At 34.2% G+C, this 27,239-nt stretch overlaps 1 long non-coding RNA gene and 1 pseudogene across 1 annotated transcript in view; one reads left to right on the forward strand and one right to left on the reverse strand.

Moving 5' to 3' along the window:
* The window catches only part of LOC122231048, a 34,523-nt gene extending 19,578 nt beyond the window's left edge, over window positions 1–14,945 (forward strand). Inside the window, exons 2-4 of the long non-coding RNA XR_006208159.1 lie at window positions 5,697–5,805; window positions 8,628–8,952; window positions 14,886–14,945. This is a non-coding gene — a long non-coding RNA (uncharacterized LOC122231048). The remainder of the gene's footprint in view (window positions 1–5,696; window positions 5,806–8,627; window positions 8,953–14,885) is intronic.
* Window positions 14,946–24,937: 9,992 nt separating this feature from the next.
* On the reverse strand, window positions 24,938–26,778 carry LOC102952345 (annotated as a pseudogene).
* Window positions 26,779–27,239: the final 461 nt, after the last annotated feature.

Consider the following 27,239-nt stretch of genomic DNA (forward strand, 5'->3'; position numbering starts at 1 on the left):
GTGTGAGGTGATGTCTCATTGTGGTTTCAATTCATAGCAATCTTGAAAAAGAGAAACAAAACTGGAGGTATCATAATTCCAGATTCTAAGTCATATTACAAAGCTGTAGTCATCAAAACAAAATGGCACTGGCATAAAACTAGACACATGGAATAGAATAGAGAGCCCAGAAATAAACCCATGATTGCATGGTCAATTAATCTTCAGCAAAGGAGGCAAGAATATACAGTGGGAAAAAGGCTCTTTAACAACACAAAAGAAAACTGGAGAACAATATGCAAAAGTATGAGACTGGACTACTTTCTTACACAATATATATAAAAAACTCAAATGGATTAAGGACCTAAATGTGAGGCCTGAAACCATAAAAATCCTAGAGGAGAACATAGGCAGTAATTTTTCTGATAATTTGATCCATTCTTAATTGTTCTTTCTGAAGGGTGTGAGTTTGGAGTCCATGTGAAGAGGATCCTCCTCCTTTTCTGACTGATTGGTCTCACAGTTGGAAACGTCATCATTGTGTTAGCAATAATAGTCAGGGTGATCATTTTCCTGTTTCCCCAGTGCTCACTAATACCTGCTATTACCCAACATTCTAAATTCTGCCAAAATGGTGCCTCATTGACATTTTGCTAATTATAGTGACTTTGGAGTCTTCTTACTCTTGTTAGGAATCTAGACATTTGCTTAGTCTATTGACTATTCTTAACTTTTATTCATTTTCTTATTTTTCCATTTTTTTAAATTTTATTTTATTTTTTTTAAATTATTTTTTTTAACGTTTATTTATTTTTGAGACAGAGAGAGACAGAGCATGAATGGGGGAGGGTCAGAGAGAGGGAGACACAGAATCTGAAACAGGCTCCAGGCTCTGAGCTGTCAGCAGAGAGCCCGACGAGGGGCTCGAACTCACGGACCGCGAGATTATGACCTGAGCTGAAGTCGGCCACTTAACTGACTGAGCCACCCAGACGCCCCTATTTTTCCATTTTAAAATTTGTTTACACTCAAGGATTTCTTTTCAGTTTTAGACATCACAAATATGTTCTTCTATATTGTTATCTATCTGATAATTTTACCTAAAACCTCCTTTACTGAAAATAAATCTTTTAATTTATCAAAAGATTATTTTTAAAAGATTATTAAAAGATTAATTTATTAATCATATGTATCAAATTTAGTTTACAAATTGTGTTTTGAGGTATTAGTTGAGATGTTCTTCCACATCTCCTGGCCACAAAGATATTCATGCACATTTTCATGCATCAGGTTTGTTTTGCCTTTTACATTCAGTCTTTTGGGGCACCTGGGTAACTCGGTTAAGTGTCTGATTCTCAGTTTCAGTCCAGGTCATGATCTCGTGGTTGTGATATCAGGCCCCATGTAGGGTTATGCTGTGCATGAAGCCTGCTGGAGATTCTCTATCTCTGCCCCTTCCTTGCTCGTGCTCTCTCTCTCTCACTCGTTCTCTCAAAAAAAAAAAGAAAAAGAAAAAGAAAAAGAAAAAAGAAAATACATTCAGTCCTTTACTGAATATAGACTTAATATTTCAAAATAAGATAGGAATTCAACTTAATTTTTTCTCCACAAATTAATTGCATCTTCTCAATCTTGTCTACTGAAGTATTCTTGCTTGATTTATTTGCAATGCCAACTTTTCCTTCCTAAATTTCTATGTCTAAATGGGTCTGTTTCTGAGCTTTGTATTTGATCACATTCGATTTTTGTTTGTTTCTGTACCAGTACCACACTTAACATTTTCCATTATAGTATGCTTTCGTATGTGGTTGGCTATCGTTTCTTTCTCAGCTTGATTTGACTTGTACCTAATATGTTGTCTTCCATATACATTTTAAAATCTATTTGTTGATTTTCTCAAATGTTTCCTTGATTTTTATTGAAATATATTCTTGGTTTGTTTGGTTGTAAAAGCATCATATAACTTATCTTCTATATCATTGCTCATCTTTTGGCAGCTTGCTTTGTTATTTTCTGAGAGAAGTATATTAAAATCTCCACTGATAATGGTTGATTTATTTATTACGCTCTATACTTTCGTCAGATAAGAATTCATTGTGGGGCACCTATATTGATTATTGCTTTATCTTCTTGATGTGCTGCTTCCCTTACTAATAGATAGCTTCTTTATTTGTCCCTTATATTATCTATCTTTTAAAATATATTTTCTTTGACACTGAATTTGCTATAATTGATATATTTTATTTGAAATTTGACACTTATTTAGATTATGATAAAATTTCTTATCCAAATCAGGTTATCTATGAATAAAAAATATCTTAAGCTGAGTAAAATTTAAAAATAGGTATTGGTTTAATGACACATTAATTTACCTTATATTAAGAAAATTTTATCTTTTTGTAGTTATACATCGGTATTTTTGTTTAAACATATTTGACTCTTACCATAGAAAGGATAGGCAACTGGCATTCATTGTTTCATAAATATTCATATCAGTTTTCCTATATTTTATATGATTTGAGTTTTAAATATTTATTTATTAAAGTCAGGAACATATTTTGTTTTACATTTTAAGGAACTAAATTTAATTATTATATTCATAAACTAACCAGTGAAAAATAGTTCACTATCGTTGATTTATGATCATCCATTTTTCAGATAGCAGTTGTTTGGAGAAAGAAGTTTCTATTTCTGGACTATTTCCTCAATGATTTCTTTTTCTCTTCTTTTGCTAATAAAGCACTGTAAGAATTGTAGGTCTTTCCAATGACTTAATGTCTTATTACTTTTCCTTTTTAGACTTTTATCTGAGAATCTTATCTATTTATTCATCCGGATATATTGATATGGTAAAAAAGATAGAGACATAATTATTTTATTTAGAGAAATAATCTCTATGGTCTATTCTCTTGTAGTATTAGAATTTTAATGCCCATCCATTCTATTACTGTTCCTAGAAACATGCTTTATAGAATTTCTTAAGTTTAACTTTTGGAATAATGTTTTATTTTTTTCACAAAGAAGTCTTTTTTCTTTGATAAAAACAATAAAATTTAATTCTTACCAAACTGCCATTATTTTAATGATTACAGCTTGCCCATATTTTTCCTACACACCTTTCCAGTTTCTGTATATCCTGGGAAAAAAATCACTTATAAAATTTACCCTTTTGAGAAAGTTCAGGGCAATCAATTATTTTGTTCAACTTTTGCCCTACATCTTGATATCATCATTGAATTTCAATAGGTTATACCTTCGAAGTATTAAAATAACCTCTGCAAACCTGAAATTATGTAAAATTTCAGGTAATAGCTGTAATTTTCCTTAGTGGGGCACAGTGAAAGTGAGTAAGCAATGCCCATAAACTATTGTGTGGTATTTGAATAAAAGTACAAAAATGAATTGCCATTTTCAGACATATTAAATATATCATTGTGATAAATGCATAACCTTTTAAATCCAAGATAAAATTTACTTTCAATATTTGCATGTAAATTTGCTTTTAGTGAACAATTTTAACAATTTTGCTATACTCAAATTGTGACTACATTAGCAGCTCAAGTTGTTGGTATACAATGGCAATATAGAAAAAATAATTAGTTGTATTTGGATCAGTCAGACTAATGTAGTCAAGTTTTTATTCTATGACTTATTTGCTATATATTTCAAACCAATTTTAATTATACTTATGTATTACTGAATGATCATCAACTATATGACTAGTCAATTAAATTTCCCCACATAATCCTGTGTAATTAATGTCAGGCAGGAATTTCTACTGTTCACACATATGCTTACAATTTTTTAAGAATTTTAAATAAGAAATGAAAACTTTTTAAAAATTTGTGGTGACAAACTATGTGTCAAGTACCTAGGAATAAAGACCTGAAAGCTGAATCTGCAAGTTGTTTTTTTTTTTTAACAAGTTAGATACTTTTACAAGAAAATTATTTATTTTAGGTAGGCTCCCTACCCAAAGTGGGGCTTGAACTCACAACCTTGAGATCAAGAGTTGCAGACTCTACTGACTGAGCCAGCCAGGCATCCCATAAATTATGTACTTTCTGTCCAACAATTAAATAAGGCTATTCCCTCTCACTTTTGACTTTAATGCTAACATTTTGATAATGCCTTACTTGTGTATAGTCCTAGCCTATTATTTTTATAAATAGGAAAAAAATCAACTAGAAGTTATTCCCTATTATTCAGTTGGACTATAATATATATCTGATTGTGGTGTGCATTTTGACCTTCCTCTTCATCTAAGAGTATGAATTAAAAGGTAGGATATTTAAAAGTGTGATCATGGAGAAAATGGCAGCCTGTGGGGTAATTGTTGGCCACACTCATTAATGTTTCAGAGTTATCATGGCTCAAGCTGAAACTTGAGGTGTCTGTTCTCTCATTCTAGGATTCCTTCTCTTTGATTGAATGGAAAGATTTCTTTATATTTATACTTTAAAAATTGTTGAGATAATATACAAGAAAAATTTTAAATCAAGTATATACCTCAAAAATACTTCATTGGGTACATAGAAGTTCACATTCAATTAATTTGAAACAGTATGTATTTGAATAGAGACTGTATAAAACAAGCAAAGCATTGAGATAAATGTAATGTTAAAGGTTGAAAATTAGTCCAATTTGTTTTTTCCTATGTTACAAGCATACCATAACTATCATCTTTCAGCGCAATGTGTATTGATTTCCATATAATATTCTATTAAATTATTTCCTGCCTCCTAAAAAGTTGTTAGAAGTTAAAATTTGTGACAGTATTGCCATGGATCTTTTCTCATTTTATTTTCAATTTGTATAGAATATTAATTTTTATTTGTCTACCATATATGTTTTAAATGTTAATTTAAAAGTATTTTTAATGTTTATTTATTTTTGAGAGAGAGAGAGACAGAGCATGAGCAGTGGAGGGGCAGACAAAGAGGGAATCCTAATCAGGATCCAGAGCTCTGAGCTGTCAGCACAGAGCCTGACATGAGGCTCGAACTCATGAACCTGAATATCATGACCTGAGCCGAAGTTAGATGCTTAACTGAGCCACTCAGGTGCCCCATTAAATGTTTTTTTTTAATTTTATTTTAAGTTTTTTAGTAAGCCATATTTGACTGGCACTATGCAATATTGTATTTGCTTAGTCAATTCAAGGCAAAGGTCTATCTATATTTATATCTCTTTTGTTCTGTATAAAAATTTTGGAAGATGAAGAATCTTGATATTTTAAAGTAGGAGAATTCCATTAATTAAATTATATTCCACATTAGAAATAGGTAGGGGAAGAAAAGATATCAAGGCAGGGAATAAAAAATTATAAATAAATTAAATTCAAAACGGTATCATGCAAATAAACAGTTGACAAAGTAAGTATTTAGATAGAGCTGTATTGAAAGGAATGAAGGATATTTTGGCCCAAATAAACAGAAATGTTAGGCAAAGCATTTAGGTGAAACATAGGTGAAGCATTAATGTCAATGGAGTGTTAATCTATACTGCTACTGAAGTATATGCAGGTAATACATATGTATGTTTATCTGTATATTAATGTACAATATATACCTATAATACATATGTTTAGCAATTAATATAGCATATATTAAAATATATAATATACTTAATACCGAGACTCTGATAATGGCCATAACAAGATTGTGATAACATACTGCAGTTCTAGGAGAGCAAAGTGAATGCCCACTCTCTTTTAGGTTCCTTGAAAGTTAAAGAGATCCTGTAAAACCATGGATAATGTACTTGCCCTGAAGGATCCTGCCTGTAAGTGATGAAGAGGATATCACAAATCCAGTTACAGAACCAGTAAGCAGTAAAGATTGCTTGGTATTAGGGATTTCTCTGAACCGTTATTTCACCTGTTAGATTTGTATAACCCATAGGGTTAGAACGCAAACTCATTGTTTTTTCCAAATGCCTGATGGGAAAGCATGGCCCAACCCAGTTTGTGAGACCCAGGTTTTAATTATAACACAACATAGATGACCTTAAACTCAGCTGCCACTCTCCATTTCTCAAAATTAAGAGCAACAGACTTATATCTTCAGCGTTTCTTACAAATTGAAGGGACTTTGCTCTGTTTCTTGACCAGAAGTTTATCATGAGTTTAAGAGTGTTATGACATTGGGATGCCCAGTCAGTTAAGTTATCTACCTCTCGATTCCAGCTCAGGTCATGATCTCACAGTGGGTGAGATTGAACCCTGTGTCAGTCTCTGGTCTCTATGCTGACAGCATGAATCTGCTTAGAAATCTCTCTCTCTCTCTCTCTCTCTCTCTCTCTCTCTCTCTCTCTCCCTGTCTCTCCTCCACTTATGCTCCCTCTCTCTCTCAAAATAAGTAAATAAACATTTTTTAAAAGAAAGAATGTTATGACATAATATTTACAAATATTTAACCTGTCATAATGTGGTTGGAACTGAGAGAGCTAGTTTAGAATATCAACTCATGGTACCTCCTAGAATTGGAAGTTGCATTATTTTTGTGTCAGTATTAAAATAATTGTGAAATTCTTTCCTCATATCTGTGAACACTTACATTTCTACAGATACTTTTTATCACATGAAGACTATAGATTTTGACACTACATGAACTATCTTACAAATAAAGAGTTTACTGTTGTTAACAATGTGCCATCTTATTTTTTAAAATGTTAACGATAAAATAGAAACTTTTTCATACAAATATATTCAAATTACAGCCAGCATCTCTCAGTACCTAGATATTTATTTTCATAATAGCTACTGAAACCTGTACTTTTTGAACTATACAAGCCCAAGCTGTCTTCAAATGTCTTCAAATTCACTGGAAAATGTCTTAAGAGTTTCCTCTGAGGATTGGATGCTAATTGTGTACATACTTTTATTTTTTATGAAATATGTCAACTCAGTGTCCATACAAAAATTAATGACAAACAAAATGTAAAAATTAATTTATTGAAAATTTGGAACATTTATGAGGAAGGGTTTATATTAAAGCAAAGTGATGTTTTTCAAAAATGTTATAAAAATGTACTCCATCCTATGTCATATTCCTGACTTCTCACATCCACTCTTTTTTCAAGCTTAACCCCCAAATTGTTGTCTTCTATCATCATAGTGAATTACTATGGATCCTACTGGCTCTATAGTCTCACAACTTTATTTTCTATTTCATGCTCTCTACTCTGAATGCTTTCTAAAGCATTTTCTCAAAATATAATAACAATTCTCATGCTAGATCTCCACATACTAATGGTTTTTACATTAAATATGGGATGGATAGAAGATAAATATCTATTACAATTACTTCTTGTCAAGATCCTACCCATTCTTATGTCTTGAGGCAATTTTTGCCTTCTTTATGAAGCAGACCTTGAAAATTTCAGTTAGAAATGCTGTTTTCTAACTTTTTAACTCCAACAAAACTTTGTATCACCACATGTCCCTATATTTTATTAAAGTCATTTATATTTATTCCCTTCCCATGTCACAAATCCCATGAGGATTAAATCCATAATTTCCACCTCCCTTTTAGCCCTCCATCCCTGTATTTAATTATTCTAAGCACACAAACATGTCCTGAAAAATTATATATAAGTTATATATATATATATATATATATATATATATATATATATATATATATCCGTGTTTAAAATGTAGGGAAAGAGGTGATTTTATATTGAAAATAATATAGGAGTCAGAGGTCATAAAAAGCGATGGCATTTTTGAGTGTAATCTTTGACAAGTTAAAGAATATGGGAAAGGCACTAAACTTCAGAGCCTCAACCCCTTCTAGAAAAGACAGAAAATAAATTTCTTTTTTAACTTTTTTTTCAAAAAATAAATTTATATTAAATGTTGATATTTTCTGAACTAAAATTGCCAGAAATTGGCCTAAAACATTTATATTGACAAAGTGCCTGTGAAAATACTTTTAGGGACCCAAGAGTATCTTGAATCCTTTATTCTGCTGAAATAAATTAACCAAAAATAATATGCTTTTAGGGTATTTTGGATGTGAAACATCCAACAATTCTCATGTCAGGAGGAGACTGAAAGAATAATCAATAGGCATACATTAATTTGTACCAACATTTATCATATCCTCCTTTACATGAGTTTCTCTAATTAGAAACATATAGTTCCAGAAAGCATATTGGTGGACGTTGGTGTTTGATGATTTTCAAAAGATACAAAAGACACAATTTAGTAAATCTAACCCCTAGCATTCAAAGTCAAATAGAAAATCAGGGTAAAAGTAAAAGAAAAATCACATAAATGTACTTAAGAATGTAAAGGACACAGTATTTTATTTTGTTGTGCAGATCATGCTATTAAATTAGGTTTTCTTGAAGCATTCAACTTTTCCCATCCTTATATTTGTAAAATGCATCCCTTTCCAATTGTGTTTATAAAAACTGGTAGTAATGTGCTTGTACTACACTGTTAACAGACACTCTTTGGGCTACGTTGATCTTTGCATTAAGTACCAATGCAGTTCATTTATATAAATGTGCTTCAAGGACCACTGATTCCCTTTACACACCCCATAAATGTCAAACCTTCCTTTGCTAGGAGAGGTGATGTTTTTATGCAGTGTCACTTCCATTCGCCCCATGGGGTAACTGATGCCTTTACTCCACAGGAGATACCCATTACGATTACTGTTGCCTAAGACAGTTGGTCCACTGCTGTTTCTCCACATTCCACTGCTGTGTCCTGCTGTGTGAAGTTGTGTCGCAGTGAGTGCCCGCAGCATTTCTCCCGCATGTGTGCACCGGTGATTTTCCCTCCTCACCTCACCAGATCGCAGCTGTCATCCCGCTGTCATCTGTCTTCTGTGGATGTCTTCCCCAGTAGTGCTGTGTGACACCGGGCATCGCCTCATTGCTTAGGATTTGGCTGAGATCCAGGAACTTGAATTTGGCAGTCCTTATGAATGAAAGCTTTTGCCAATGCACTTACTCATTGTAAGTATATTGAACTTTTACATGCAGGTCAGAGACAAATTTTACCCATGCCTGCATAAATGACTGCAAAGAAATTTAGTAAATTTACGGAGAATTTCAATGTTAATTTAGACTGAGTAGGAAAATAAAGGAGCCTGTATTTGTCAGTGTTCTCCAGAGAAACAGAACCAATTAGTTCTATAAATAGTACCAATAGGGCATCATATATATGATTCATATTAAGAAATTGCCTTACATGATTATGGAAGCAAGCAAGTACAAATCTGTAGTGTGAGCCAGCAGGTTTGAGATCCAGGAGAGTGGATGGTGCAAGATAAAGTCTGAAGGTAGCTTTCTAGAAAATTCCTTCTTGCTCAGCAGGCTTTTTGTTCTATTCAGGCCTTCAACTGATTGGATGAGGCCAACTCACATCATGGAAACAATTTCTACTTGAAGTTCACTGACTTAAATGTTAAACTCAACCCCAAATTCCCTCCAGGTTGACACATAACATTAGCCATCACAGAGTCTATATCACATTATATTAATTTGGCTTTAAAAAATTCTCTCACTTTTGGTGAACCAGTTTACTAATTATGTAAAGTAATTAGCTTTTCCAAGATGGTTATTTATATTGCTTTCAATTTCAAAATCGCTATATATAACTGATCAGAGGCTTTGATTTAAACAGTACCATTTATAAGTGATATAATTAATGCTGAGGTTAGCAAACATAGTATTAATATGTCCTTTTACACAAAGATTTTTCTGCTTTGATGTTAACTGAAGAACCAATAAGTTAATGAAATACATTAGTATTAATATACATTTAAACAAAATTTTGGGATTTAATCAATATTAGAGATGTGATCAAAGAAAAGGAATAAACATCTTATCAGGCTTCCATCTAGTTTAGGTTTATATTAAAATGCATGTAAATTTATGAAAGTTGCCCCAAGAAATCAAAAATAAAGATCTGCAAAATGACAGAGCTCAGCTGAACTGAATGCATAAATTATAAATTATGTTGTGGTTTGAAGTAAGGGCTATTGCATTCAATGAAACAGATTTTGATGAGCAAAGGAACACAAAAGGAAAGTTCCAAGAAATAAGAACAGTAAAGAAAAACTGAAAACAGATGGACATAAAAATTGTGTATCTCTACAAATTCAAAAATATTTCATGGGCACTTACAATGTGAAATATATCTTCAGGGTTGAACAAAAAACACTCATATTTTCAAAAGTGGGAAACATAAACACATGCATCAAATATTATAAAACAGGAATGTAATGAAAATACTTTGGGACATAAAGAAAAAAACATTTAAGAAAGGTATATTTTAGACATATGCTTATATAATTCTAATAGTTTATTATTCAATGACTTTGTTGAGGGGAGTTTTTTGTAGTTTTTTTAAAATTTATTTTTTAGTGTTTTTTATGTTTTTATTTTATTTTTGAGAGAGAAACAGAGTGTAGGGGAGGGGCAGAGAGAAAGGGACACACAGAACCTGAAGCAGGCTCCAGGCTCTGAGCTGTTGGCACAGAGCCTAATGTGGGGCTCCAACTCACGGACTATGAAATCTTGATCTGAAGCTGAAGTCGACCACTTAACCAACTGAGCCACCCAGGCACCCTGTTTATTTCTTTTAATACACATTTACACTCCGGTTACATAGTCTCCCTAAATAATAAATGTATTTATTCAGATTGCATGTGGTCACACACATATATGCACACAGTTCATGTTAGGATTCAGGTAGTAAGCCTTCCCTTAAGACAGGAAATTTTATTATACTTCATATGACTTGTGGGGACAAAAAGCTGAGTTAAGGAAAATGCTGCTATTTGTCATATGGATGTTCCAGGGAACCCATGAAACATCAAGCACTGCTTATTTCTTCTTGCATAAGACAGAAGATACAGAAATATGCATGACATACTGAAAAGTCAGTTGTGCAAGAGTGAAGTGTCTTACATTCCGCCTAATTTTCTCTGATCTTCTAGTGATGACATTAATTTGGTACCAAGGTTACAAATTGCTCTTCTGCACCCAGATACCAAGGTGTGTGAATTTTGTCCCTCCAAACAGTCGAGGCCATCTGAGGAAATTTACAAGTAGAACTGATCCTTCAGTCACTCAACATATTTATAGATATGTCAGTTCTGCTCAAAGTAGAGCATGCCAAGATAGTAACTCTTCACAGATTCTGTAAGACTTGCAAAGAGGCTTATGGGAACCACCTTTTAATTAGCAGACAGAGTTTGCTCCTCTTTGGGACACATTAACCCTAACCAACACACCAAGATTCTGAAATCTGTCAGCGGAGAAATACTGGCAATCATTCATTTTGCTTCTTTCCACTGAAACGTTTCCCAAAAGATAATGATTTCTCAGTTAAAACACAAGGAGGAAATGATTTTGAAATTCCATTTGACAGCATTTTGTAAATTGGAACCCCAAATTCTTCGTATCACTTTTCTGTTTAGATTACTCCATTACACTACTTAAAAATAACATAAATTCTATTGTTTTTGAATGCCTGCATTGCACAGACAAATTTTATAACTTTATATATTTTATTAAAGAAATACGTGGATTTTCTCCATATTTAGCTTAATAGAACTTGAATCAAACTGAAATGTTGTATCTTATTTCAATTAAATATGCATCAAATTTACACAATGCACTCTTGCAGATTCTTCTCTCCTAAAGGATTTTGATGATATTTTGTTAATCTATTGCCGAATATGTAGACTTAACAAATCAGGTCAGTGGATATAAAATTAAAAGACTCTTTTGTTTAACAACCTTGCACTTGTTCATTATGTAATGTAAACCTATAGTTTTGTTTTATGGTGTTTTTATGTATTTTGTTTTATGCAGATTTTATTTTTAAAAAGGGTATTTTGGATCTTTTAGTAGTATTCTATTTTATTTTGATTATATACGTGGGATGTGGCTCCTTTTTGTGTCTTAAGGGTAAAACCATTTTTTTCTAATTTTTTTTTCCTTTTCTTTTTTTTTTAACGTTTATTCATATTTGAGAGACAGAGAGAGACAGAGCATGAGTGGGGGAGGGGCAGTGAGAGGGAGACACAGAATCTGAAACAGGCTCCAGGCTCTGAGCTGTCAGCACCGAACCCGACGTGGGGCTCGAACTCACAAGCTGTGAGATCATGATCTGAGCCAAAGTCGGATGCTTAACCGACTGAGCCACCTAGGCACCCTAAGGGTAAAACCATTTAATTTTAAGCCAGTCAAGTTATGATGCTACTAGTATGACTTACTTAAAACTATAAATGATATATTTGATTCCTGTATCTTTCTCCTTTTCTTCCTCTAGAAAGATTTAGTTGAGATAACATTTAATTTTCACTGATCTGTAAAAAATATTATTGAAATATATAACATTAACATTTCAGTTTAATATTACAGTTATGAAAATATTTCTTAATGTATGAAATTCTGTTGAATAAGTATAATAGACTTGGAGAAATTACAGAATGTTAATCAAAAATAAATATCTGATATTTTTAAATGTTAAACTTTTTAGAATATATGCCCCTTTTAAGCTCATTGTCTGAATATTGATAGTTTAACCACTTACATTTACTCAACTAATTACTATTAATAAGTAATATGCTCATTTTTTCTAATATTTGTATAACAAGGAAGATGTAGAGAAGCAAAAATGACCATTCATTATCACAATTGAGAAAGATGAGAGCCAAAGGGTCTGAGAAAATGCACACTATGCAATCTCTATAGTACCAGTAAATGGGTGAAAATAGTCTTTAACATATTATCTTGGTAGCGAACTGACATCTGGATTCAGGTGCAGAATGGGAGCCCCCTGCTTCTCTACATTAGTGCACTAAATTAGCAATCAACTACTTCATTGTGGAATCCAGTGCTGTTTCCAAACAGAGAATGCCAGCATCCGATGTCAGGGTTGCTAAGTGCCTGATTACACTAAGACAATGAAGGGCTGCCAAAGCTTTCCTTTCGTCTAGCTTTTACACTTAAGCCAAGAGACATTTGGTATGCAGAACAGAACGTAGTCAAATATGGGTAATTGAAAGATTTAAATTAGGTTGTTTCTGTGTGATCCCCTTTTCTTACAATCACATCCTTCTACTTTCCCTGGCCGTGGAAAGGGTGTGTTTGGATCTACATTTCTTTTTTTAAGGAAATGATGTAAAGATCTACTAAAAAAATCAATTGTTTATATTTGTTCTGTCTTCATCCATCCTAATGTGGTTTTAAGATTTGTGCACATTCAGTTTTATTTAACGCAATTGTTATAATCTCTAGGCATCCCTTGTTGTAATTAAGGGCTTAACAATCAGTTTCCCAAAATTATATTGGATGTTCCCAGTAAAAATTTACACAGAGGCATTTTCTCTGCCTTGACTTCACACACACGGTAACACAGTTCTCATCCTGTACCAGGTCTTGGTGTTAGTTTTAGCCACAGGCTCCCTGAAAATAGACAAGTTGATTAATGATAAAATGAAGGTTATTCACTTCCAAAATTATCTGACATGCCTGTAATATTTGACCACTGAACAAAACAATCCTCCATTGTCCCCTAACTTAGAGCTCTGTTTCCTCAAATGGTTTCATTAGTGTTCCACCTTAAATTCTACACCTAGCCAATGTAATATCCACACGAATGCTTCAGGATCTCACATTTATACACATTTATATGATCAGTCCGGACTTAAGTCTCTTATACATCCAACTTCATGCTGCCATGTCTATCTGAAATATTGTGATTATTGTTCCAATCAAAGGGGCTACTACAGAGTTCTCTGTTCTGGTAATGGCATTACAAAGTAGAAATTTGTCAATTAATTATTTTGCTTCTTTCCTCTTCCTGCAATATCTTACATGCTTTCAGACCCCAGGCATGTCTTGCACTCTGTTTCATCTTACTCCAGTCTTGTCACATTAAAGATATGTGGGATGCTTTCTTGTTCCCTTAAACAATTCTCCATCAACTATAGGAGAAAGATAAAACTCCTGTAAGAAGACATTGAAACCCTTCATGATTTAGGCCCTACTCATATTACAAAACTCATCTTTTATCCTCCCCTACCTGAGGATCCTATCTTCCCCTACCCTATATACTTTATGAACCAGCACACTAGATTTTCTATAGTTTCCCGATAAACCAGGTTCTTTTGTGCAACATTAGTCATTTATATTTTGTGTCAGAAAATACTCATTAGCCCCTATACTGCCCAGCTTCACTGGGCTTTTGCTTAGTCTCTGTTTTCCAGAAGATGCTCCCCCACATCATTCCAGCTGGCTAATATATATATCATTATTTAATTCTTTCTAAATGTTGTGATGGTTAATTTTATGTGTCAACTTGAATAGTTCAAAGGGTGCCCAAGTTACACATTATTTCTGGATGTATGCTTTAGGGTGTTTCTGAATGAGATTAGCATTTGAATAAGTGGAATTAGTAAAGTACAAGTCTTCTCCAATGTGAGTGGGTATTAGGCAATCCACGGAGTGCCTGAATAGAGCAAAAGGTGGAGGAAGGAGGAATTTGCTTCCTCTTACTTCCTGCCTACCTACTTGATGCTACACAGGTCTTCTCCAGCCCTTACACTTTGATTTACACTCTTGGCATCCCTGGGACTCAGGCCTTCAAACCTGGACTGTAATGATCCCAAGGGCTTTCCTGGGTCTCCAGCCTGAAGACAGGAGATCATGGAAATTCTCAATGGCCTCATTATGTGAGTCAATTCCTCATAAAAATATTGATCTGTTTCTCTGAAAAACTTTGACTAATAGAAATGTTACATCACTTAGAAATTTAGCCTAAATCACCGCACAAGTTTCAAGTGTCTCACATTTTGACTTTCTTACGGATCTGCAACTGTCTCTAACTCTGTAAATTGACTAACTCACTTGTGTCTCTTTCTTGGTTGTAGGAGGAACCAGATGCAACAATTTATCCTTCACCTTAAAAGGAATATTTTGACATGCCCCACACATAAATAAAAATAATGATTAATTTTTTATTAAGATTCAGTTAATTTTTTGAAAACCTTTTCAAATATATACATAGAAAATAATTCAAACTGTATCTCACAGGCTTGGAAAGTTTAGAGTCTGCATTGAAAGGAAAACAAAAGCTAATGAATTAAAACTTTTGTGCTATACACTGAGAAAAAAACACTACGAGTTTAAATGAAGCAAATCTGAGATGTTAGTCATTTATCAGACAGAAGTTATGGCTTAAACAAGAAGAAAAGTGTGTCTGTATCAGTGGGGCACATTATCTTGCTTGAGGACTCCCAGAACCTATCTTTCAAAGGTAACTTGAAAAAGACAGAAACCAGAGTTAAGTGTTGTGACATAAGAGTGTTGGGAATTACAAAGTGGAGGTGACATTCGGGTTAGAATTCCAGTTAGAGCATTAACCCCGCTTTGTGTGTGTAGGATACTGTTTGAATTCAGGTGCCCCAGGGATATCCAGCATTTACCTTTGTGTTGGTAGAAAATATTTTGTCATTTTTTAAACATTTTTTTATTTGTACCTTATCTTAGGACCTATATGAAATATACATGTAAGACAATGTCTACTCCTTGTCTGAAAATGTATGAGCTAAAACTACTTATGCTAACATTTCCCATGATGGCAGTGACTACAGTTTGGAGTCATGGCAAATTGGGTTTCAGTCCTGGCTGTGTCACTTACTAATTGTGTGATTATTAGAAAGATTTTAACTTTTCTAGTCCTCAATTACCTCGTTTGAAAAGCACAGGCAATAATAATAACTACCTCAGCAATTATGAGGATGAAACGAGATGATAGACACCTGGAAGTAATTACATGCCCAATACATCTGTTTATTATCAATGTCAGGTGTCTAACATCTGTAATGTTGCCTCCAATATCTCCTTCCTAAAGTTAAAAGTCTCACTATGTTTTTATTGTTGTTGTAATTTTTAAATGATTTAAGTCTATTGTTCTGGAATATATATAAATAAAGAAGGAGATATAGTTCCAGCAGAATGTCTTATATTGTGGATGTGCACGTTTTAGCATATACAAACATTATTCATTCTTATTTTTATATCTAAATATTGCTTTAAAAAGAGATGAAATAATATAAAATCCTGCATAATAAGAAAAAAAATAGTTTGATATAGTATCAATATAAAAATAGTGTGCTATTAATTTAGGGCAGTGACAGGAACAAGCTCACAAGGACAATGACAGGAGTGAAATGGTATATTTTTTGAAAAGTATATGGTATGGAAAAGTGAAATGGTATACTGTTTGAAAAGTCTGAAGAAATTATCCAATATATAGAAGTGAGAACATTGATCATGTAGAATTTTAAGCCATAACACCACTTTTATATATGTTATCCAATATTTACCTTCAAATGTTTATCTTAAAATATTGTCTCTTTCTAGTTAGGTTAATCTTTTTCCCTTCTTTCCTAATGAACGTAGATGACAACATCAGCCTAACTGGAGATAGAATTAGGTTATGACTCTATAAAACTGTTTATTCTTCTGCCCTTTCTTAAAATGTTTAACCACATTTTATTTCAAATATTATTATACAAAGTAGGTTAATACTTAATCTCTTTTTTTAAAGAATCCAATATTAGTTTTAAAATCCAATACTATGAAGAATATGTGGAATACATTTTGTGAACTTCAGTCATTCAATGAGCATTAGTTGGACACACAATATTCCAGATCCCTGGAAATACACCTTTGAAAAACACAAATATTTCTGTCTCCATGGACCTTATGTATTTGTACACTTTGAGATATTAAGTGAACAGATCCAGGCAATATCTTTTCCCCAGACTCCGCTCCTTTCAAACACTCTAAATTTTAAAATGAACAGATAATAATCCTTAATTAAAATACTTGGAATAAATAAACAAGATTATTTACAAAGGAAATGCGAGTCACACTGAATAAATTATGACTGAGACATACATCTTTGGTTAGTACTAGATGTCAACTACATGCAGCACAGTAAGATACGGCATAAAGTAGGTTGTAACATAATTTACAAATGACTAAAACTTTCCTAAAATTTACAAATGACTTACAAATTTCCTAAAATTTGGAAATTTAAGGTATTTTGACATGTTAATTATGAAGCTTCTGCTTACATAAGAGACAGAGATTGAGAATGAGAGAGAGAGAATGGGAGAGATATTTAAAGTAAGGAATTGGCTTCTCCAAGATGTGCAGTTGGCAAGCTGCAGACCTAGAAGAATGAACAGTGTAGTTCTAATCTGAGTCCAAAAGCCTGAGAACAGATGGTGTAAATTCCAGTCTTAGTCCAAGGCCTGAGAACCATGAGAGCTGATGATGTGAGTCCAGTCTGAGTCCAAGTGTGGTAGATGCAGACTGATGTTCCAGGTTGAAGATAGCCAGGAAGAGAAAGAGAAGTCTTTCTTACTCAGCCTTTTATTCAGTTCAGGTCTTTAGTGGATTGGATGTGGCCCAACACCATTGGGAAAGACAATCTTCTTTACTCAGTCTACCAATTCTCATCTAGAGTCACCATCACAGATATACCCAGAAATAATACTAAGCTAAATGTCTGGCACACTGTGGCCCAGTCAAACAGATACATAAAATCATTGATCACAGTATCATAGAAGAGAGAAGCAACAAAATAATTGAGTGCATTCATGTGAGTCACATTGTCTGTATTCATATATGGATCTCAAACTATGTAGTTATATGACTTTATTAACACTTGGAGGTTAAAAGAGGAAGGGGTTTACAATGATATTTACTTATACTTGGTGTTTAAAACAAACATATATGTTTATTTAAATAAAATAATAAAATGGAGGGGCGCCTGGGTGGCTCAGTCGGTTAAGTGGTCGACTTCGGCTCAGGTCATGATCTCTCAGTTAGTGAATTAAAGCTGTGCTGACAGCTCAGAGCCCGGAGCCTGTTTCAGATTCTGTGTCTCCCTCTCTCTGACCCTCCCCCGTTCATGCTCTGTCTCTCTCTGTCTCAAAAATAAATAAACGTTAAAAAATTTTTTTAAAAAATAATAAAATGGATACATTTTAAATTTAGAAATAGTTTTTTTCATTATTTCATAATTAAAACTCTATAACTAATTTACACTTCTAGTCATGAGACTGTAATAACAATCAGACTAGACATTTCAAACTAGACAAATAACTGAAGGAAAAAGCACAAAATAAATGTTTTTAGATGTTGGACAGCATACAGTTCAGGACCATGATCTATGAGTAAGGATGCTAAATAAGATAAGCTTCACGATTATGCCAACTTTCTGCCTTGAGACATTTTCTAAACCACAGTATGTATGTGAGGACAGTTGCAACATATAGAACATGCTGCCTTGTTAGGATGAGATCAGAGTGAGAAATTACACAGATACCTAAATATTTTAGAATGAAATGCTGGTGATAAGGCAACTAGGCAGGGAAAAAGATCTGTATATAAGAGCCTTCCCTTGAGTTTTGGGCTAGATCTCATGCATGCCTACTCTTTGCATGAGTCCAGAAAAAGAACAACTATTGGGGACAAAACAACTACTGGCATAAGAACAAGTATCCAAGGACTGTGAGATGAGTATCCCTGGAACTCCTAGAAGACAATTGTGTTGAAAACAATCATAATGGAAGGGCACACTGAGCATTCAGCGATCAGCAGGGGACCCTGAATTCAGTAGAGACCACAGAGACCCCTTCCCATAGTGTTGGGACTAAACTAGACTAGAAGCAAACTCTACATACAAGTGAATACTACATACCTAACACAATCTAAAATAGTCTTCAAAAAGGTCAAGATAATTGCCAAGTAAATTGATTTCCTGCCATGATAAAACTCCCACTCCAGTCCAGTGGTATACTATCCATAATGATTGGTGTACATCCAAAATTATATGCAAAGAAGCAAGGCTGTGTGATTCATAAAGATGAAATTTTTTCTTGATCAATAGCGCTATCCAGAAATCGCTGAAAAGATTGAAATAGCAAGCAAGGACATTAAAGCAGTGGTTATAAAATAATAAAACCTATTAAAGAAAAGATGAACAGGATGTGAAACAAGGAATTTAGTGGTAAATGGAACCTTTAAAAAGTAATCAAATGGAAAAATTTAAATTAAAATATGAAATCTGAAGGGGAAAAAGTCACTAGGCAGGGTTACTAGCATATTAGACAGTGTAAAAGGAAAGAGAGAACGTGATGCCAGAGAAATAGAGATTATATCAAAGGAAGTACAGTGTGTAAAAATTGTGGAACTGAATGAACAGAGCCTCATTGATTTGTGGGAAAAAATACAATTTTATATGAAATTTTAGGTACATGCATGGAATTTTAGGCGTGGAATGTAGGTGGGCAGAACAAAGATTTTAAAAATTACTGAAAATGTTCCAGTTGTTTGAGAAGCATAAACTTGCATAGTCAAGAAAATCAACAAGTCTCAAGTAAGATAAACATAAAATGACTCATGGGAAAATCATAATCAAAAGGCTGACAATTGGTAATAAGGATCACATCTTAAAAGCAGAGAAATGAAAATACGGATCATGGACAAGTTAAAAGTGACAAGAAAAGACTTAAGTGAAACTGTGTAAGCCAGTAGACACAGAGATAAAATCTTAAGTGACTGATGGAAAACAAAACAAAGCAGAACAAACAAAACAGAACAAACCTTGTCAACCTAGAAATCTGTTCAAGTAAGAAAATCCTTAAATTGAAAGCAAACTATGTAAATTTTCAAACAAATAAAAACTGAGAGTATATATTGTTAGCAGACTAGGGCAATAAAACTGTTATAGAAAGTTCTTTAGGATTTCACACAAAATTTGGACCTATATAAGGAAATGGAAAACATCAGAAATTGTAAATATACGAAAAATACATAAATATTATGTCCAGTTTCTTCATTCTTTCATTATCTTCTCTGAAGATAATCCAATATGTAAATCAAACATTATGACAGAATATTTCAGTTTAAAATATATATAAAAGTAAAATGTGTGTTTTAAAGTATAAAATACGATACAAAAATAACAATAATAAGTAAAGAGATTGGGAGAAACTTTCGGAGGTGATGGATATGTTTAGGCATAGATTATGGTGACAGTTTCATAGGTACATACTTCTCTCCAAGCGTCCAAGCTCATCAAGTTGTGTGCATTAAATATATGCATCTTTTTGTATGTCAATCATAACTCAATATAATGTTTTTAAATAAATGTATGATAACACTATCACAAAAGATGGGAGATAGAAAAATAAAACTTTAAGATTCTTAAAACAAAACATGAATGATCTAGGGATATGTGTAGCAATATGGATTAACTTCAAAAAAGAATATGTTGAGTAAAAGAAAACAGACACAAAAGAGTGCACCCGATGACTTATTTATATGACCTTCCAGAAAAGGCAAATCCAGGCAGTAGTGAAAACGATCAGAACAATGTTGAGAAAGAGAGTAGGGTCAGAGGGGATGATGATTTACTGGAAACGTGCGCAAAGGAGGTGTGTGAGTGACAGACATATTCTATGTCTTGATAGGTGCATAGGCTACATGGATGTAAGCATTTGTAAACCCATATGCAGATTGCCATACTAAAGATCTGTGTGTGACACTGCATACAAATAATACTTCAATAAAAATAAATCATTTTAATAAGAAATAACTATGTTTAAATTTTTTAAGTTTATGTATTTGTTTTGAGAGAGAGAGGGAAGGAGGAGGAGAGAGGCAGAGAGAGGATCCCAAGCAGGCTCCACACGCTCATCGCAGAGCCCTGACTTGGGACTCGAACTCACAAACTGTGAGATCACGACCTGAGCCGAAATCAAGTGTTAGATGCTTAACTTAGGTGCCCCAGAAATAACTATTTAAAACATATGACTTAGATATTCTCATTCTTGCTTTATCTCCTACCCCCAACCGCAACCCTGCCAATACCTGAAATATTAGATGATTTAGAAAGCATATTGAAATACACAGAAACTTTGAAAATTATCTAGTTTATTTCAAGAGTAATTAAATAATATTCTTTATCCCATATACAAAATGATTCCTGGAAATGATAAAGGTGTAATCTCAATACTCATTACATTCACACAGTTTTGCTCTCCTTAAATAAGCATTAGCTCCAAAGAATCATTAACGTAGGAATAAAACTTGACACTGAGTTTAGGATATTATTGTAATTTCCTGTACAAACACAGGGGCTTATAGTATTGTTAATACAAGTTTGCATTTACTCTGCTGGCCAGGGTACTGGCAATTTCCCTTAATTATAAAAAGTCCTTATGCTTAGAGCATAATGCACATAAGGACAAGGCAAAATGTTAGCAATTAATTCTTAAGTAGGAAGCCATGTGGGTACAATGCAGCATGAGTTATTCCACAGTATTTCAAATCCCACAAAGGGGCACTATCATCAAGAGGTTCAAAATAACTGGCTTCAAACATATAGTTAAAATTAATACAAAATGTACTGCCTTTGGAACCCAGTGTGAGCTGCATGAACCATTTTAGACAAATACTTAGCCTAATCTCACACCAACTGTAAATCATGGACTTTTCTCTTTTCAACTCTAAAAACTGTGGCTTGATTTTCTAGTGAGCAATTCTAGCATTCTTAAAATTAAAATTTTAAAGAAATGGCATGTTAGTCTAAAAAAGATTAAAAAAAATGTTCAGCTTGTCAATAATCTGTCTCCCATACTAATTTCTTAATGGAGGTGGCCTGACATTTTTTAATGAAACATAAGGTTGTTCAATTTTTCCTCTCTTCATACAATAGGTGGTCCTTCTTTATCATTGGAGCAATTTTTTTTTTCAGATTAAATGTGCCAAGAGTAGAACTTAGTCTGTGCACACATTACAAATATCATTTTTCCATTAATAAAAAATATCATACATATAAAGCTAAAATAATATTTCTGTGAAAGTATATGAGCATAAACATAACATAATATGTGGCAATATTATATGCAACAAAGATTTTAAAAAGCAGAAGCAAAGATGGAGAGAATAGTATACAGAAAGGAGATAGATTTTAAATGCATATCTGTTTACTTAAAAACAAATAAAAAGATAATTGAGATCAGAATGTAATCATTGTTTTCTGTATATTTTTCTAAAGTTGTTGATCTTTGGATTAGTTTCCTAGGTCTTCTGTACAAAGTACTGCAAAGTGGGTGGCTTATTACAACAGAAATTTATGCTACCACAGTTGTGGAGGCTAGAATCCAAAATCAAGGTAGAAGCAAAGGTCATACTCTCCTATTTAATGATATTATTTTTCCTGCTTCTCTCCTAGATTCTGGTGGCTACCAACAATATTTGGAATTCCTAGGTTTGTATTTTTGTTATTCCAATTTCTATTTCCATCTTTACATGGCCATCTTCTGTATGTGTTTGTGTGTGTGTGTGCATGCTTCTAAATTTCTCTCTTTTTAAAAGGTACCAGTCATACTGGATTTAGGGCATACTCTGATCCAGTATGACCTCATCTTAACTGCATAGACCCTAATTCCAAAAATCATCTTGTTCACAGGATCTAGGGGACATGAATTTTCAGGGGAAAATATTGAATCCAATACAATCATAAACAAAATATTTTTAATGTCAACTCTAGAGAGATAATCTCATTCAACGGAGTATTTGGAATTATGATATTGTGACTTTTACTCATCTATTTCATTGTTCATTTGCAAATATTTATAGAACACTTACACAGTGATAGTTGCTGTGGTTACTCCTGGTGGTAAAAAAATGTAGATAAATAAGAAAAATACACAACTTACTACTATGTTAAGTCTTAAGTTTATCATTATTGGCTCTGAAAAATAGATGTGTTACCAAATTGTTAAACATGAAATATTCAATGTCATTTCTACAATGGAAGTGTCCCATGTAGGGTTCTCTTTTATTCCATATGGGCCATTTAATGCTTCACTGTCAATTTCTTGGGTTTACCCAAGAAATGATTTACTCATTGTTCCTTAAAAAAGGAATGATCACAACAGTAGCAATCCCACCTTAGAGATAATAATGATCTGATAACATTATGACGGTATTTAGCAGAAAAATAAGATTAGTCAAATTTTTCCCTAAAACATAACACCCTACATAGATACCATGTGCAAACTATATATATATTTAAAATATAAATGGGGCGCCTGGGTGGCTCAGTCGGTTAAGCGGCCGACTTCGGCTCAGGTCATGATCTCGCAGTTCATGAGTTCGAGCCCCGCATCGGGCTCTGTGCTGACAGCTCAGAGCCTGGAGCCTGTTCAGATTCTGTGTCTCCCTCTTTCTGACCCTCCCCCATTCATGCTCTGTCTCCCTCTGTCTCAAAAATAAATAAACGTTAAAAAAATTTTAAAAATAAAATAAAATATAAGCAATATGAAACTCTATTACCTGCTAAGTTCTCAAACTCAGATTTTGGTAATAAAATATCTAGAGCTAATTAGGCTAATTTTCAACCAATTTCTGGCTCATCATACAATGATTTTCTAAATATGCTGTGGAAGTCACTGTATTCCAGTTATCTGCAATGACTATTAACCACAGACATTCTTTAGCCTGTGGCCTAAGACTACTAACTTATTGATTCAGAATCTTTGTTGATAAGTATAACAATTTGCATTTAAGTTAGTTCTCTAACAGATTCTTCCATTAAAGCTTAAGAACCATTGTTATAGCTCATAAACAGCATTACTTAAAAGGAAAATAAGCTCTTCCAACATGGAATGTTATAGCATGGAAAAACTGAAATGGGGTAAAGGGGTTAGGAGAGAGCAATTGGAAGGGTGTTTGAACAAATGGTAGGAAAGAAATAGTTATAGGGTGGGTGAGAAGAATTGGCAAGGAAGGCGATCTTAAATCTTTGTTGGTGAGATAAAATGCCCAAAAGTCATAGTCAAATATTGATGAAATGTTATCTTACCTATGGGCAAAACCTAGAGACACACACATTTTTTAATTTTGGCATGAGATTTTTTACTAGCATTCAGACTAATTTAGTTTCTTGAAACCTGACCAGTTTTCCTCCTTAGAAGTGAAGTCACCTCACCTATCTATGAAGAATATAAAAGGACAAATTATGAGCTTACTCTAGTGGCTATAACCTTATTCCTCCATTTATGGAAATTTACTTGAAACACTAAAATATTCCTCCAGAAATCTAGGGTCAAGTGAAATCAAGGTAAAAATATCATAGTTAGCTAATGTTACCCAGACCTCCTGCAAACGTGTTTTACCAAGTTACATTTCAGTTATTATATATTGAACAGCAAAAAAGTCCCTCCATTTCTCAGACGATGGGGCAAAACGAGAGGAGAAGCAAAAATTCCAGCTAAGTTTACAAGTGGCGAAGTGGCTCAGCTGAGGGAATTTGAGCGGAATGGACACACTCAATGGTTCTGTATAGCCTGTAGGAATAATTTGTCAAGACTTCTGATCTGGCCTCTGCTTATTTCTCTTAACTATGTCTCCCAGTTCTCTTGATAAGCACCTTATCATCTTAGTATACTGAAGTTAGCCCTGTCCATCTCCTGAGCACATGCTGCATCCGTTGCCTAGAAGGTTCTTTCTATTTGCCTGTCTCAGAGCTACACATTTTTTTCAGAAAAAAAATATCTTTATCATAAAGAAAATACAAAGCAAGACAGAGAAGGAGGTGGGTGGTGGGGTGGGGGGAAGATCTGGAAAAAAGATGTCACTAAACATGCTGCCCAAATATGGTTTCCTGCTATGGAGGAGAGTGTTTTGTCCCTTATCCCATCTGCATTTCCTGATTCAAAGAACACTGCTCCTACCAGGGCTGGGCCTAGGGAGCCCCACTTTGCAACATACTGTCTTCCAGGGAGTTTGGAAAAGGTTGTATAGTTCTCAGGCTTTCAACATATAGAAGGCAGCACGGAGAAGGCAAGGATGTTACAGCATCTTATTTCAGCTTCAACCCCAGCCCCATCCCTCAGTATTTGTTGATGCCAAAGGGACAGACCCTATGAAGTTGGGACAATGTAAGTAGCAGTAGGCTGAGCAATGAGGCATATTGACGAGGAAGTGAGCAGCATCAACTTGGTTTAGAAGCTGGCCAAGAGGCAGAGTACAATTGAAGAGATGCTGAAGAATTGCGGGAAAAGGTAATTTGGAATCCATAGTCCATCTCTTCCCAGTGTGTCAGTAGCAGAGCCATTCCTTTGTCAAGGGTCTCCAAGGGTGTCCCTTTCACCATATACAAGAAGACCTACATAGCCAAGTAGTGGATGATGTTGGTCAGGGTCAGGATCAGGACAACAGAAATGCTGAATAGAGCCATGTGCAGTAGTCCCACCACGATGATGTGGGCCAGCCAGATGCTTTGGTGATTCGCCAGTCTAGTGTTGGGGTTTTCTTTGCTATGTGCCACCCCCATATTTGCCTGCCAGTTTCAGAAGCCCAACTTGCTTGAGGTTCAGCCCTCGCTTCTACACTTGTGTCTCCTGGAAGCCTGAGCTACACATTTTTTAAATGTTTATTTATTTTTGAAAGAGAGAGAGTATGAGTGTGGGAGGTACAGAGAGAGAGACAGGGAATCCCAAGCAGGCTCCACACTATCAGCACAGAGCCCAGTGCAGGGCTTGAACTCACAAACTGTGAGATCATGATCTGAACTGAAATCAGGAGTCAGACCTTCAACCAACTGAGCCACCTAGGTGCCCCCTGAGCTACACAGTTTTAGTGGCGTCACTCTGTTATCAACTCTTTAAAATTCTTAAACATTGCAGTTGAAAACTATGCATAACCTTTTACACACTCACATTTTACCTTTTCTATACCTCTGTTAAAACATTTATTTAATTATGTGAGTTACTAACACATCTCTCTTCTCTGGTAGCCTGATTGTTTCCAATGGTAGCTTTGCTTTCTTTATTTTGACACTTGGGTCTATATCTTTGTAGCTCCTGACATTTTTGAACTTTATCGGAATCCTGTGATTCTGGAAGAGAGCTACAGTTAGAGAAAGCCCCTCACCTTTCTGTGTTCTGGAAACAGCTTACTGGGAACAACCATTCTTCACCACAAGATTTAGATAAAACTTAATGATGCCCTTCCCTTTTGCTTCTCTATGCCAGCCCTCCAAATTCCCATCTCTCGCTCGTAAAAATTAGCTGAATCTCTTGTGCTCACTGATCAATCAGAACAAAATGCCCCTCAACAAAACTTTGCTAAAGTTGCTCTCTTCCCAAAGCTTGTGAAATTTGACCCACCTTCAGCAGCACACAACTCCTCCTTGATAGCCTTTCCTGGAATAGGCTACCTAAGAGAAAAGACTCGCTTCCTCTCTACCCTATCTTGCCATTCAGTACTTTTGCTTCTCCCTGGCTGTTCACTCCTCCCTATAAAATAAAAGCCCCTTTACTCTTGGTCAGAATATTCTCTCTACTGCAATCATCCCTCTGAATTAAATCTTTCCTTACATAGATGTGGATTCATTTCTTATTTGATAATGCTTAATAAATATTTTCATAGATTGATGAATTAAAGGTAAATGCATCTTTTACCACTGCCTCTTCAAATTTTCCACACTTCTTTTCTAACAAACATACTGTCATGAACCTCAAAACTAATCAATATATCCTTATGTTTAATTGACCTCCTTACCCATACCTTTAGTTTACTATGGCTGCAAGTGTATGCTATCTCTGTTCCATTTCTGTTCTGGTTTTGACTATGATCATCTCCTCGTTTAGACAAACCACAATAGCTTCCAACTCACTCTCCCTTTTTGAATCTCTTCCTCTTTACATTAATTTTTGCCCCCTTAGTCATCTTTGCAAAATAAAAATAGTTCCTTCTGTGTCATTCCTTATGGAACAAACTTAAATGGCACTCTGTAACCTATAGGAAAAAGTTCAAACTTATTGTCTTATTATAGAGAGAGATTAATTGTTAGACTGGCAGATCCCATTCTGCTCTTACTGCTGTTTGTGCTTGAACAATAATTTTATGGACTTCCTATCCATCATAACCCCAGATCACTCTTGTATGCTTTCATGTGTTATATAATTTGTGTTATTTACTTGATGCAAGTTATTTACTTAGAAAGTTCATGCCTAGAAAACCCCTATTCTTCTGCAAATTGCGTTCAAATTTCACTTCCTTAAATGCATGTCATTCGAATTCCAATCAAGATTAGGTACCCAATTGTCTTTTCATATTTGACTTAATGTAGTACTTTCAACATATATTGAAGTGGCCTATTTATGTAACTTTTTAGAATCAGACCTTAC

Source organism: Panthera tigris, chromosome A1 (assembly GCF_018350195.1).
Source record: "Panthera tigris isolate Pti1 chromosome A1, P.tigris_Pti1_mat1.1, whole genome shotgun sequence".
NCBI classification, from domain to species: Eukaryota; Metazoa; Chordata; class Mammalia; order Carnivora; family Felidae; genus Panthera; species Panthera tigris.